At 39.1% G+C, this 14,988-nt stretch overlaps 1 protein-coding gene across 11 annotated transcripts in view; it reads left to right on the top strand.

The window, feature by feature from the left end:
* Nucleotides 1-14,988, top strand: part of MAGI1 (membrane associated guanylate kinase, WW and PDZ domain containing 1) — a 712,862-nt gene that overhangs the window by 90,767 nt on the left and 607,107 nt on the right. The gene's annotated exons all lie outside the window — the stretch shown is intronic.

Raw genomic sequence — 14,988 nt, 5'->3', positions numbered from 1 at the left:
AAAATGCTACCCATTTTTAAAGTAAACACTCTCAGAGATAATGTAACAAAACTACCTAATTCTTCGAGATATGCTCACACACCATATAATCTATCCAAAGTTTGCAGTCATTGGCTCACAGTATCATCATATAGTTGTGCATTCATCACCACAATCCATTTTCGAGCATTTTCATTACTCCAAAATAAAAAAATATATTAAAAAAATAAAAAAGATAAAAAAGAACACCCAAACCATCCCATGCCCCTTACCCCCCCATTGTTTATGTGTGTGTGTGTATATATATTTGTCACTGTTTTATTACTCATCTACCCATACACTAGTTAAAGGGAGTGTCAGTCACCAGGTTTTCACTATCACACGGTCACACGATAAAAGCTATGTAGTTATACGATTATCAAGAATCAACTCTACTGGATTATAGTTCAATAGATTTAGGTATTTCCTTGTAGCTATTCTAATACACTAGAAACTAAAAAGGAATACCCTGTATAATGCATAAGAATAACCTCCAGATTGACCTTTCGACTCAATTTGAGATCTCTCAGCCACTGAAGCTTTATTTTGTTTCATTTCTTTTCCCCCTTTTGGTCAGAAGATGTTCTCAGTCCCATGATGCCTCTAGGGGTGACTCTTAGGCATAATTATGCAAAACTTTATCTTTGCAGGAATGTTTCATAAGGTCATGGTCTTGACGTATTAAACTGGGATTCCCAAATTCTTGCCAGAATATCAGGAATTCCCCAGGTGAGGAAGTTTAGTATTTCCACATTTTCCCCCAGTCCTCAAGGGGGCTTTGCAAATACTTTTTAGTTTTCTGCCCAAAGTACTCTGGGGTGCATTGGGGTATCCTGTTAACCTGTACAGAATAATAAGATCTCATTCCCCATTCTAGGCTCCATGCAACCATGTTGTTTAAATACACTGGCCATACGAGTTATATTAGAAAGCGTGCTACAGAGAATGTAAATTTTGTACCAAATGAACATCTCTTAAATAACAGTCAAAACTAAGGAATTGATGTGACTGCTGAAAGAGGTTACAATCTAGGAACTTTTACAAGTCTCATTGAACACTCTGCACTCCTACCTCGATTGCCCAATCTCTGTCCACCTTCTATCCCCTAGTACCTGTGCTCTTGAATTCAGTTCTCAGTATTTGCTCATTCTAGTAAGTTTATATTTGTGAGGACTTATAATTGTCCATTCGTTTCTGGCTTATTTGATTAGCTGTTCTTGATGTGGCTTTCCTTATGAGCTCTGCATTGCTGGGAATAAGGAGAGATGAGATTTGGAAAGTTCCCTCCTGAATGTTAGGCTGGCACTTTCCTGCCTTAATTGTCTCTAAGCCCAGCTCCTGGCACTTGGTTGCCAAGGATATACAGGCTCTATTACTAAGGAACAAGGGGCTGGATGGACAATAGGTACGCAACTCACAGCCTCTACCACACCAATTGTTTCAGCTTTCTTATTTGATGTATCATTTTAGTCACTTAAGATTCTTCTTCAGGCGCAGCTGGCTGGGAACACTCCAGGTGGCAAGATGGTGAGAGAGGCTTGTCTGGTCCAAGGGCCAGTGCTGGGGGTGGGATGTTGGGGTGAGGTGGCTTTGCACAGGGGGGACATTCCCAGAACCACATAGTGCCAGGAGGCAGACTGGAAGGCGGAAGACTGGCCGGCCAGCACCAGGGGAGCAGAGTCCATCACCCGATCCCAGCCCCAGCCATACCCTCACTTTACCCACCGCTACTAAATCCCACGCACTCGGTGCTTTCAGGAGACAGAAGCACTGCTGAGCCTGTTATCCAGAGTTACCATGAACTCGTGGAATCTTTTAAAAAGCAAAACCAAATCCTACCACCATGTTGTAGCTCCATACAATGTGAACTCATTTTTTAAAATTTGGTAATAATTGTGCTCTTGTTCTGCCATTTTTAAGACAAGGTTTCTGTTAACAAGGCATTCTGTTTTCCATTAACAAAATGTTTACAGTTCACAAAAAAAAAGGATTCTTCTTTCTCAATTTATTTTTCTTATTTCCAGAGACCATAAAATAACTCAGAAACTTGAGTAATACTATGAACAACCATTTGTCAAGTGGCTACAGTGCACTTACTGATGTTCAAAGAATATGGGAAATGTCAGCTTTGTTTCCAAAGTGTCATTTGACCTGCACTACTTGATACTATGGCATGACTGTTTATCCTTTATTCCTCAAATCAAATACCCTTTCCTTTCTTGTAGGGTCTTCCTACGGGGATGACACAGACCAGGGCTGGTCTGAGTAATGGAGAAGTAGGAGTTGGTATTTTATACAGCCTGTGTCACTCCTTGTTAATAATTTAGATGGGCTCATAATTTAACTTTCACCATTGGCGTATTTTCAGACCATTTGACAATAACCTTTTGGGATATTCTTATGTTGTTCAGTCTGTGAGTAACTCAGATCAACTACGGTTGTCTACATTTAACTCTTTCGTAATTTGTCCAGAATTACCATTGCCATTCTGTCTGGATATTTTTTTTTTTTTTTTTTTTTTTTCTCTACAATATAAACTTGAAAGATTATGAAATTATGATCTTGATGATAAAATGTTATTTTATATGTTTTTTAATAATAACAGTTTATAAGTTTGCTATATTGGTTTTCCTCTCCATGGTAATACAAATATAGAAACTTGTAGGATTTGCAAAAGGCATTCAAAAAGGGAAATAAATAAAAAGCCTCTCATGTACAACTGTGGAGACACAATAAGTTCAAAAGAGTGTATTTCTGAGTAGCCCATTCAATGTGTGATCTGTGTAAAAGTAGACTGGTTTATTTTTTTTCTTTAGCTATATAGTCATAATAAAATTTGGTTAGGGGGATGGGATTCACAAAAGAATGACTAGTGCTAATGTTTACTCGAGTAGCTTAGGGTGTACTAAATTAATGAGTTAAACACCACAGGATATAACATCAGGAGAGAGTTCCTGCTGTTTACCTACAGTGGTTGCATCCTCAGTAAAAAATATGCTATAAAGACGGCAGGCAGAACCTTGTTCTTTTGTCTTTGAAGACTGTTTTCCCTTGCACTCTGCCAGCCTTTCACAACAAAATGGTTTCAGTGATGTTGTCTCATTTCAGGAAATGTTTAATGAGCCTTGGGAAAACTATAAATAAATCTTATGTCATTGTTACACCAAAGAACAAGTACATCTTGACGCCTTTGATAATTAGGATGGCCCATGTATGTTCATTACAAGAGGTCTGCATTCAAAAGGGTATATGCTTGATACTTTATTTTATTTTGCAGTTTACATGGGTCTATCTAAATGCAAAAAAAAATGAGTATCAAGTCCCACCTGTGTGTAGTGGGAGGTTGTTTTTAATGCCATCGTAAGACGGAAGGGAACACTCAGGTCATCTGTGCTCCAACGCCCCAGTCTTACTTAGTGTGGCCCTTGAATCACCCCAACAGAGGACTGTTGTTTAAGGTCCTTAAAAAAGCACATTTCAATTTTTGTTTTCTCTGAATATCACTTTAGTTAACTACTTTAAATTGAAAGAAATTGTTTCCACTGATCAAGATCTTTATTTTTCATGGCATCTCTATTTTTATTTGTGGCTTGAATAATTGGAGTTCTCAGTAGCTTGAAGTTGGTCTTCTTTGTACTTATTTGAACTTGATAGGAAGGATGATCATATTGACATATAATATAGAATATAGGTATCTAGTCGAACATTTCCTTCTTGTTAGAGTGTATTTTATCCACATTCTCTTGATCCTGACAATGGCTTTGTTTATAAATAATACATTAAAAATAAATAAAGTTAAATTTTAAAATAAAATAATTGTCACCCACCTATTTATAGCTTTTCTGGGCTAAAGTAATCTTCAAAAAGAAGAATATTCTAGGAAAATTCTTATTTAATTTTGATGTAATTTCATTATCTGTCTCTTCCCCCTTCTTTGAATCACCCTTTGCTGTGGTTCTCCTGTTGGTCAGAAGTCAATTAAGTCAGAAGTTAAAAGAATTAAACAAAATAAAAGGTGTGACTTAAAATTTTTATTTATCAGAGGAGAGAAAGTGAGTGTGAGTTGTACTTATTGAAAGCAAACCATGTAGCAAACACACATGTGCTCAGATGCCCCATTGCACAGGCTTCCTGGGTCTTTGTGGCCAGATCATCATCCATCAGTTGACCTGCCAGGGGACTACTCCTGGCCCCAAGAAAACCTTCTCATTCTCCCTGTGAACAGTTGGGCCACCTCCAGGAAAAAGCTGACTTCCAAACAATTTCCTGGTAAGCCAGCTGGGGAAGGAGGGGATTTCCTTAGCTGAACACTGTGCACCACCATTCAAAAACAGACGAAGCTAGCAAACCTTGGAAATCTGAGGGAAAAGGACAAGCACGAAGTGACAGGGAGGGGCAGGCTGAGGTCTGCAAATAGGTTTAAAGCCTTTTCAAGGTAGTTATCAGGCTGTCGTTCTTTTGACAGCTTGTTCACATCCCAAACAGAAATAACTGTTGGAATTTAGATTCCATGTTATAGGCCTCCCTCTCTTTTGCTCATTTACTTTCCTGATGAGATTCTCTCCCTGGTATAGGCACACTGCTGGCTTTGCTTTGGGTAAGCTGCATAAACTTGTTCATCAAGGCTTTCTGTAGAGAAAGTTAGGTGAAGGTTTTTTGTGTTGTTTTTTTTTTGGTCTCAAGTTTTGTTGAATTTTAGTTTCTACTGGCAAGACAAATACAGTTTCTTCCTAGCCATACTGATGGGTCAGCACCTTGGTGCAGCAAGTCTTTTTGTCTGTCATGTGCTGCCCTCACTTCTGAGCCTTTCCTTCTACTCCTATCTTTGTCTGGTCAAGGTACAAGGTACTTTGGAGAGTTCCCCATTCCATGACACAACTACATGAGAATGAACCCACTTCTCAAATGCAAATCAATATGTGTAACTACATAATTGAATTGTGGTTGAGATGTTACAAATTGCTAACATCAAATGAAACTTCTATGAATTCTGATTTTTCCATATTATTTTGTATTTTGTAGTCAGTTCCCTTCTTCTCACCACTTCTGTAATGTTTTTAGGTCCTAGGAAAGCTTTTTGGCGTAGGCATTGTGTTTGTGGTACTAATAGATGATGTTATCCCCTAATTAAATCCCTTCCTGAGCACGCCACTGATTTCAGGATGCAGATCAGAGGCCTTAACCTGGTCCTGTGTGATGTGGCCTCTTTTCCTTCGCTACCTAACAAAATCACCAAAGCTTAGTGTTTTTTTTTTTTTTTTTTTTTAAATGATTGTTTCTCCTGATTCTGTAGGGTGTCCAGATAGTTCCAGGGCCGTTTTCACCAGGTCTCACTCATTTGGGTGTGTTCCACTGGAGGGATGGCTGAGCTGGCAGGTCCAAGGTGGCCTCCCTCCCAGGTCTGCCCTTGGTGCTGGGGCACCTTGGTTCTCTTCCCTTCTCCTCCAGTGGCTAGATTGGCTTCCTTCCCTGGAGATTTCAGGACAGCATTCCAAAAGAGTGAAAGAGTAATCAACTAGGTTCCAGAATGAGCTCTCACAGTGCCACCTTTGCCATGTTCTGTTGGTCAAAGCAAGTCACAAAACCAGCCAAAATTCCAAGGGTGAGGACATAGACTTTGCATCTTGTTTGGAGTCGCTGCAGAGAAGTCAGCCTGCCCCACCATTCTCTCCACTCTTTCCACTTGCCCCATTTCACTTTACATTCTAGTCAGTGGTAATTTTCTTTCAGTTCCTTAAAGTCACCTCACTCTCTGACTTTTGGCCTAAAAACATGCTTTTATCTCTTCCTTGAGTATTCTTTTTTGCCTGTGTTTTCTACCCAATTCCTATATGTACTTCACATTTTAGCTTTGATGCCATTTACTAAGGGTGCCCTTTCTTTCCTAACATCCTAGATTTGGGGATAATGTAGCTCCTCTTTTGTGATCTTATATTCCTTAGGATAGTACACATCATACTTTTACTAGAATTTAAAGTTTTTGTGTTTACTGATATGCTGAAAGACTAGGAGGGCAGGAATGGTATCTGTTTTGTTCTCTCTGTATTCCTTCCACCCAGCATAGTGCCTGGCCTATAATAACTAGTGATAAATTTTATACTTATGGGATGCCAATCAGATTTTTTTCAGATCATTTGTTGGTATTTGCTCCAGTATGATTTGGATGTTTTGCCTTTGCCCCACCCCCCACCCCCACCCCCCTTTTTTCCCACCCTTTTCTGCTCAGTCCAGCAATCTGACATCAGTGGAATAGCTCCATAGAAAAGGGACTTGGTTTTATAATTAGTTTGGAACTCTTTTTTTCTTAGACTTACAGGGCCATTTGTCCTATTAAATCACTTGCCAAATTCAGTGGAATGTTTGGAAAAAGTCTTACCTGTAGTCAGCAAAATAGGTGTTTAAAGATGCTACCTTAAACTAAGTCTTTAGTTGTAAAGAGGGGAGAGAAGCTGAGAATGAGGTATGACAATTTTAAAAAAATTGACACTTTTAGCAAATTAAGATGAGCAGTTATTTCTTCCTGTTCTGAACCTCTGTTGTACTTAGAGTCAGTTTGTCACCCTAATTGCTTTCTGATTATTCCATGTGCTAGTCTCAGCTTCTCACCTAAATTCAACTCCTTGAAGTAAAAGGAGTGTGTTTTATATCCCATTTATTATCTCCACAGTATGTATTACCATAAGCAATTAATTCTCTTCCTCATTCTTTTACTCCAAACACTATTTTTAGCATTACTTAAATATTCTCAATGAGTATATATTCTAATCTAGTCAGTGGTGGTATCTGAATTATGTACCCAAACAAACACATTCTTATTCTTAATCTACATTCCTGTGGGTGTGAACCCACTGTAAATAGGACCTTTTGAAAATGTTACTTTTAGCTAAGGTGTGGTCAACTGAAGCAAGGTAAGCCAAAATCTGGATTCCTGGACGCCTTATAAAGAGAACTGGAAAGTAACAGAGGCAAGAAAGGGGAGGACATCGCCATGTGCCATCACCGTGTGAGATGCAAGTCGCAAGCCAAGGAACCCCAAGATTGCGTGAGCCAGCAGAATGCTAAACTTTGACATAGAGCATGGACTTACTAACACTGTGATTTGGACTTCTAGTCTCAAAACTGTGAGCCAGTAAATGCTTGTTTTTAAGTCAACTCTTCGTGTGGTGTGTCATGCAAATTGCATGTTCAGCTAAAATTATTTCGGTCATTTTTTCAGGTTCCTCTTGGAGAACAGAAAAGATTTCATCGTTTTGCCATGAGGCTAGAATGATAGGCACACTGCATGGTGTGGTTTTCCTTATGCAATCACAGCCATTATTGTTGCATTTTTATTTGAAAAGGTAGATTTTAAAAGGTGGAACTATGCCTTTTATATTTAAAAGAACACTGGCTCCCTTTCTCTAAGGATTAAAACCTCAGAAACTAGACCTAGTGTAGTTAGACATGTATGATAGAATTTGAGACTCTTTTGATTGGGAGGAAGCCACTGAATACAGCAACACTGTGCCACGTGCGGGCACCCTGGCAGTGTTGGGAGACACACCGATTCCTGCCTGCACAGAGTGTTTGAGTCCAGTGGGAAAGCAGTGCGGTGATTACATCTCATGTGCTCCTGACAAATGATGTTATCCAGCTTCTACTTAAACCCTTAATACTGCTGGTTCAAACCTGAATAGTACTCTTGCTAGCAATTTAGTCATTATATTGTTGTTGTCCCTGTTTCTGCTCTCAAGTGTAATCAGTGGAATGCTGGTTAATGGTTAACAACTGTTATAGAGGGAGCCCTGATTTGTAGTGTTTGCCAGTTTCCATTGTGTAAATACTCCCACCATGGCCAAGTTCAAGAGACCAGTATAATGCCACTGAACACCGAGTTCTGAAAGGTTGCACCCAATTGGTTATCTGGTGTCAACAGGAGCTGGCTCCTGCCACCTCCACGTCCCATACACAGCAAATAATCATGACTGATAATATAATAACCATTATGTAGATGAATAATGGTGTATTTGGACCTTACTATAGGTGAGGATTTTTAAAAGTTCTTACATGCATTGTCTTACTTATGTACCAAAATAACACAGGGAAACGAGTGCTGTTACTATTCCCATTTTCATGCAGTCTCTTTCAATTCCAAAATGCTTGGATTCTGTTGAGCTACCTCTGTCAAAGCTGAGAGGCCGGCCCCTTGCTCAGGGTGCAGTTGCTGAGAAGTGTCAGAGCTGAGATCCAAACCTATGTCTTTCTAGTACCAGAGCCTGCACTTCTCATCATTACAAAATATAAATCATTGGTCAAATATTTAAAAATCATTGATTGCATTTCACCTAAGCTTTCTCTTTTCCAATTGTAAATCTCACAATTCTTTTAAAATAATTGATTAATTCATTCAGCTTACATGTCAGGCACTGTTCTAGCCACTGGGGATACATCAGTGAACAAACCAGTAAAAGTTACTTACCTTCATTGAGGGAGGCAATAAATTTACAATAAATTAATGTAAAAACACTTTGCATTGCATATTAGGAGGTGAAAATTCTATAGAGAAAGCAAACATGCAAACATAGTAAGGAGGATTGGGTATTCTGAGGGGATGTACCAAAAAATTCAGCTTTAACAAAACGCTGTGATGACTGAATCATTATATAGATGCCTTTTTTTTTTTTTCCTACTTCCTAGTATGTTGTAGAATAGCCAGAAGAAAATACCTGAAATACTGAAACCCAGTGAGTTATAAATTGCAAAAACCTCCTGGCTAGCCCCACTTGTACCCACTTGTCCTGTTTTCGGGTATTATAATTGCAAAGACAACCCCTAATGTTAATGAAGGAACTTGAATCAGCCCAGAGCTAAAAGCTGACTACAGTGAAGTTACTTGTTACTATAATGGTTATTCTAGCTTAGTTCTAGCTTAGCTCTGCTCCTTTACATTGTAAATTGTAGTTGTTTATACTTGTTATCGTAATGGTAACAACTCTATCTCCCCTTGTTTGAATCCATAAAAACCCTAAACTCTTTAGACTCTGGGAGACAGATTTTAGGCCTATGGGCCATATCTGATCTCCTTGCTTTGCCTTGCAATAAACTCTTTGTCCTTTGAAACCCCAGTGTTATCCACATTCTGCAGAGAGCCCTGCCTTTGATCAGTATCAGGGACTCAGGTTGCAATTTTTAATAGGATGATCATATCCCTCTAATGGCTTGAGATTCAGACCTTTCACTTTCCCTGCATTTTTTTTTTTTTTTTCCTGAATAGGACATGCTGTGTTAGTAGTTGTGTTTCCTGAGTGTCAAGAGTGGGTTCCCTGGATTACTATGGAGACAAGGTTTCTCTTCCCTGGATTTGGCCCCTAATGGGTTAGGAATGCATCCTAACAGTCCCTTCTCTCTCCTGGGACCTGTGTCCCACTCTTGGCCAGTGTTGATGGTGGGGTTAGTTAAAACCACAAGTTGCTTCCACAGAATACCTGCCAGCCAAGCCAGGTTTCCCTCATCGTATCATTTTATCACTGATGGATTGAACTAGAAGCAGTACTTACCATTTTATCTATGTGGTTTCTCATTATGTAAAAAACCTCCAGGGGCAACTTGATTTATTGGGAAATAAATCTGCATTTGTAACATCCCTGGTTCCTAATGTTCCTTGAAGTAGTGTTTTTTCAGATTGTGGAGTCACCCATGATAGGTGGGGGGATTGGAGGCATCCACTCTCAGGGCAGTAAATGGCATTGCATCTTAGAGTGAGGCAGTTGCTTCCTTTGCAGTTCTCTTTCAATGTATGTGATTATGCTGAGGAGAAAATCTCATTTTGTGTCAGTGAGTCCTTAATATCTTTTTTTTTTTAAATTAAATTCAGTTTTATTAAAATATATTCACATACCATACAACAATCCATGGTATACAATCAACCGTGCACAGCACGATCATATAGTTATGCATTCATCTTCACAATCTATTTCTGAACATTTTCCTTACATCAGAAAGAATCAGAAGAAGAATAAAAAGTAAAAGTAAAAAAGAACACCCAAATCATCCTCCCCATCTCACCCTATTTTTCATTTAGTTTTTGTCCCCATTTTTCTACTCATCCATCCATATACTAGATAAAGGAAGTGTGATCCACAAGGTTTTCACAATCACACTGTCACCCCTTGTAATCTACATTATTATACAATCGTCTTCAAGAGTCCAGACTACTGGGTTGGAGTTTGATAGTTTCAGATATTTACTTCTAGCTATTCCAATACATTAAAACCTAAGAGGTGTTATCTATATAGTGCATAAGAATGTCCACCAGAGTGACTTCTCGACTCCATTTGAAATCTCTTAGGCACTGAAACTATTTCATCTCATTTTGCATTCCCCTTTTGGTCAAGAAGATGTTCTCAATCCCACGATGCCAGGTCCAGATTCATCCCCAGGAGTCATATCCTGTGTTGCCAGGGAGCTTTACACCCCTGGGAGTCAGGTCCCATGTAGGGTGGAGTTAATATCTTTTCACACTTGCTGATCTCCCTTTTAGAGTGAGAGAGAGAGAGGAAAAAAAAAAAAAAACAAGGACTTTAGCTTTGGACTTTCTGTAGATGACAGTTTTGAGCTAGAAATTAATAACATTCTTTTATTTGCATTACATTTATCTCCAAGGCTACCTTTTATTTAAAGTTGGAGGATACTGGTTTTTGGCTTTCATAGTAATGGAATAATGTTTCCTTTCACAGTAAATTTACTCGGGTTAAAAAATGAGTTCATTTAAAAATATTAAATCAGTAACAGGTGGTTTTCAGTTGTGACAGATTATGAAGGTGGATCTTGAATGCCTAAGTTTGGTTAATATTTGTCTACATAATGCTGCAGGGTCAGAAGTAGGCATCAATCTTTTTAAAAGCCTAGGTCAGAAAGTTAACATTTTAAAAATGAGACAAGAATCCCATCCCTCCTTTACTAGCTGTGTGATCTTGGGCAACTTGCTTAATGCTTGTTGCCTCAGTTTACTCTTCTAGGAAAAGGGAAAAACAACTAACCTCAAAGGGTAGTTGTGAGGATTATGAGTTGGTACATTAAGGATAGTTAGGGCTACATAAGTGTGAATTATTATTATTTTTTAAGAGGATGGGTTCTTCATTTTTGCCAGTCAAACCAAGATGTTCCAGGATATAAATTAGTGTTCTAGGTTATGTAAATAGAAAAAGAAATAACCCAAGTTGTGTTAATTTTGTGAACAAAGTTCCTGTTGTTTTTCCAGTTCCGCACTGGGGAATTAAGTTCTTACTGGCCCTGGGTTGTTTATAGTCATCCTTGTTGGAATCAGGGTGTGCATTTTTATACTGCGTCTGGGCAAGATGCCTTTTATTGTCACTCCATTTGACCTTTCAGCCAATTTTTAATGTAAAAATAATACACAAAAACACCACCTGGACTGAAAGCCTTTTATTACCTTGGAATTCAATTCCAAAGGAAATATCAAGGCTGATTCAAGAGATGAGGAACTGCAAATTGAAAGGCTTCTTAACCATGGTTCTGGTTTTCCTTCTTCTGCCACCTCATGGGTGAAGTTATACATCTAATCTCTGGCTCACAGATGACGAACGAAGTAAATGAGGCCACAACCCTGAGGCAAGGAGCAGTATCTCCCCCAGCAGGCTCTACAGTGATACACAGAAACTCCCCCACTGATAGGCAGCGCCTTGAGGGGAGATAAAAGGATCCTGTGGCCAGATAGGTTTGGGAAAGACTGGATTACATAAAGCTCATCAGACTTATTTATTTGCATGGTTTTTCAGGGGGTCTTATGTGTGGAAATTCTTCATGATGCCCCCCAAATTAAAATAATAATGATAATATTAGTTTATTTAGCACTTACTCTGTACCAGGTAAGGTTCTAAGCAGTTTCTATTGTTAATTTCTGAATCTTCACATCAACACTATTTGCAAGGAGGAAACCCAAGCACAGGGCAGGGAAGCAGTATAGTTTGTGAGGTTTTCTAAAATTTTCTGGACAGAGACAGGCTTTGTGATGAGTCTTGCAGTATTAGGGGCCCACCAAACGATTCTGGGAACCCTGCTCTAAAGCTCTGCATTCTCTGACTCAACATGTAGATAATTTTGGGTTTGGGTTGGCCTCATTTTGGCCTCATATTACTGAGCATTCTGGTTTCTGCCCGGGAAATACTGTTCTTTTTGAATACCCATATTATATAGATTTGTCCCCAAGAATATTCTTTCTTGATTTGAAGCTAGAAATTCCTGAAGCAGGAGCATCTCTCCTAAAGTAGCAGGTTTAGTTTTCCAGCTTTGCAGTATTGCAATGTACTGAATGAGGAGAACTGATCCCATTTCTGCAGACAAAGCCTTCTTAAGTTGGGCATGGTAGTGGTTTCTCTTGAAAGCAAGAGCTTGGTATGTGGAAAGAGGAAAAAGGTTTGAAAAGGATATATAAACTTACTTTAGTCTAGTGAAAGAGCACTTGATTAATAAACCATTTAAATCCTCCTGAAGTTGAAAGAATGAAAAAAAGGCATATTTTTTAAATCAAGGTTTTAAATGCACATCAGTTGGTAAAGAGCCAAAATGGCATTTTTACAGATGGTCTTAGCTTCAATTATTTATTCATCTCCTTGAGTTATTTTCAGTGTTACACAAGTAAGGAAGGAATGTAGGGTAAGTTATTGTCTTTTCTCCCCTAGTCAGCTGAAACTAACTAAAAACAAAAAACTTCAAATATTTCCCATTACTCAATATAAAATCCAAATCTATTGACATGACCTGCAAGATCTGGCCCCTGTCCTCTGCAGCTTCAGGGCTGATACTAGTCTAAAGGGCTTCTTTGTGGTAGTTAGAAAGCTGTGTTCCTCTGGGCAGGATGTACACATGGAAAGGGCTGCACTTTAGCCCTCATGTGTTCCTTGGCCAAGTGCCCTTGCACAGTGTACGACCTGTTCAGCTGCTCATGACCACTCTCGCCAACCTCATCTCATGTTCTTCATAGCAACCTTCACGTCCGTCGGTAATTCCTATCATACTTCAGATTATTTGTTGAATGTCTCTCATTGTTGCTTGAAGGTAAACTTCCTGAGGTATGGTCCTATATTTCTTATGTTTTCCTCTGTATCTCCAAAATGAGCAAAATGACAGGCACCTAGTAGGCTCTCCATAAATATTTTTTCATATATGAGTGGGTGGATGGATACATAAGGAATGGATAGAGCATGGAAGAATCAGAAATCTTTTGCCTGGGGCACATGACCCCAGGATCTTGGAGTAAAATTTGCAGGCTGGTATGGAATAATCAAATTTTGTCTAAGCACTTCCCTTAGAGAAGCTATAATTTGCAAATCTCTTCTGTTGAGAGTCTCTTGTGTTCAGCATAACCAGATGATCCAGTTATCAAGAAAAAATGTTATGTTTTCCTGTTATGTGCAGAACTTGTCACAGACATCTAGCAACTACGGCTTCCATTGGCTGTGGCAAGAGCCAGAATCACAAAGCGGTGGTTATTTGACAGTAGCCAGGTGATCTTCTGAATGGCTGGTTTCAAATGTTGTATCTTCTTTCTGTTCATGGATTTTCTTCTGGGATGGTGTGCCAGCCTTGCAAGGCTACAGTGAATCATTATATTCTCTTCCTAGGTGTATTAGTTTCCTAGGGATGCTATAACAGAGTACCACAGACTGGTTGGCTTAAAACAACACGAATTTGTTGTCTCACAGTTCTGGAAGCTAGAAGTCCTACATCAGTGTGTCAGCAGGACACTCTGAAGGCTCTTGGGAAGAATCCTTCCTTGCTGGCAATCCTTGGTGTTGCTTGGCTTGTAGCTCCAACTTCTGCCTCTATCTTCGTATGGCTGACTTCTCTCACCTGGGTCTCTGTGTGCCATCTTCTCTGCTTATAAGGTACCAGTTGTTATGGATTCAATTGTTCCCCCCACAGTGACCTCTTCACTCCTAGCCCCCAGTCCTGGAGTTGTGGACTCATTTGTAAATAGGATCTTTGAAGATACTGTCAGTTAAGGTGAGGCCAAACTGAATCAGGGTGGGCCTTAATCCAATATGATTGGAGACCTTTTAGCCACAGGGAATTTGGACACAGGAGGACACAGATGGAAAAAAAGATGTCCATGTGATAGAGGCAGAGTTTGAATTATGGATTGCCAGCAAGCCACCACCACAACAATAGAGACTTCAGAGAAAGAAAGCCTGACACTTTAATTTTGCATTTTCTGCCAGACTGGCACAATAAATTCCTGTTTAAGTCAATACGTTTATGGTTCTTTGTTATAACAGCCCTGGCAAACTAAGACACTAGTGATTGGATTTAGGGTCTGCTCTAATCCTGTATGATCTCATCTTAACTAATTACATCTGCAGAGACCCTATTTCCAAATGAGGTCACATTCTGGGGATCTGGGTGGAAATGAATTTTGTGGGGGACACTGTTCAACCTAGTATACCAGGTTTCAGCTCTTACCTTGGCAGCCAGTCTATGGGTTTACATCTGTGCCCTGATGCTCTTTTGTAGGAACTTGTCATTTTACCTCTTAGAGCCTCAGTTTCTATAAAAGGGGACTAAAAAGTATAGGTACTATATTTTAGGAGACTTTTAGGATTGATAAGATGACACTGATAAGATAGCACATGGTAAGCACCTGATATACTCTCATTATGACCATTCCTTTCTTTCATGCTTAACCTGAATATAAAGGTATTTTCCAAATTTCTTTTTTCCTAATTTTTCCCAAATGAATTCTGATGGTTTTTTGTATTCCTTTAACTTTTATTAGTAGATTGCAGCCAATTACCAATCATTTTGATTGATTCTTCTTTGCTTGATTTGATCACCCCTGGAGGAGGAATGGCTTAAAAGAGCGGTTTTTAGTATTTTGATAGATATGTTGATATTCGCTGAAAATTATCTATTTCTTTGGGTTTAAGTTTGACATTATGTTAGCTTTTTGTTGACTGCTTACTATAACACCGT

Source organism: Choloepus didactylus, chromosome 1 (assembly GCF_015220235.1).
Source record: "Choloepus didactylus isolate mChoDid1 chromosome 1, mChoDid1.pri, whole genome shotgun sequence".
Classification (NCBI taxonomy): Eukaryota; Metazoa; Chordata; class Mammalia; order Pilosa; family Megalonychidae; genus Choloepus; species Choloepus didactylus.
Note: the sequence above shows the minus strand (reverse complement) of the source record. Positions and strands in the feature narration are given on the sequence as shown.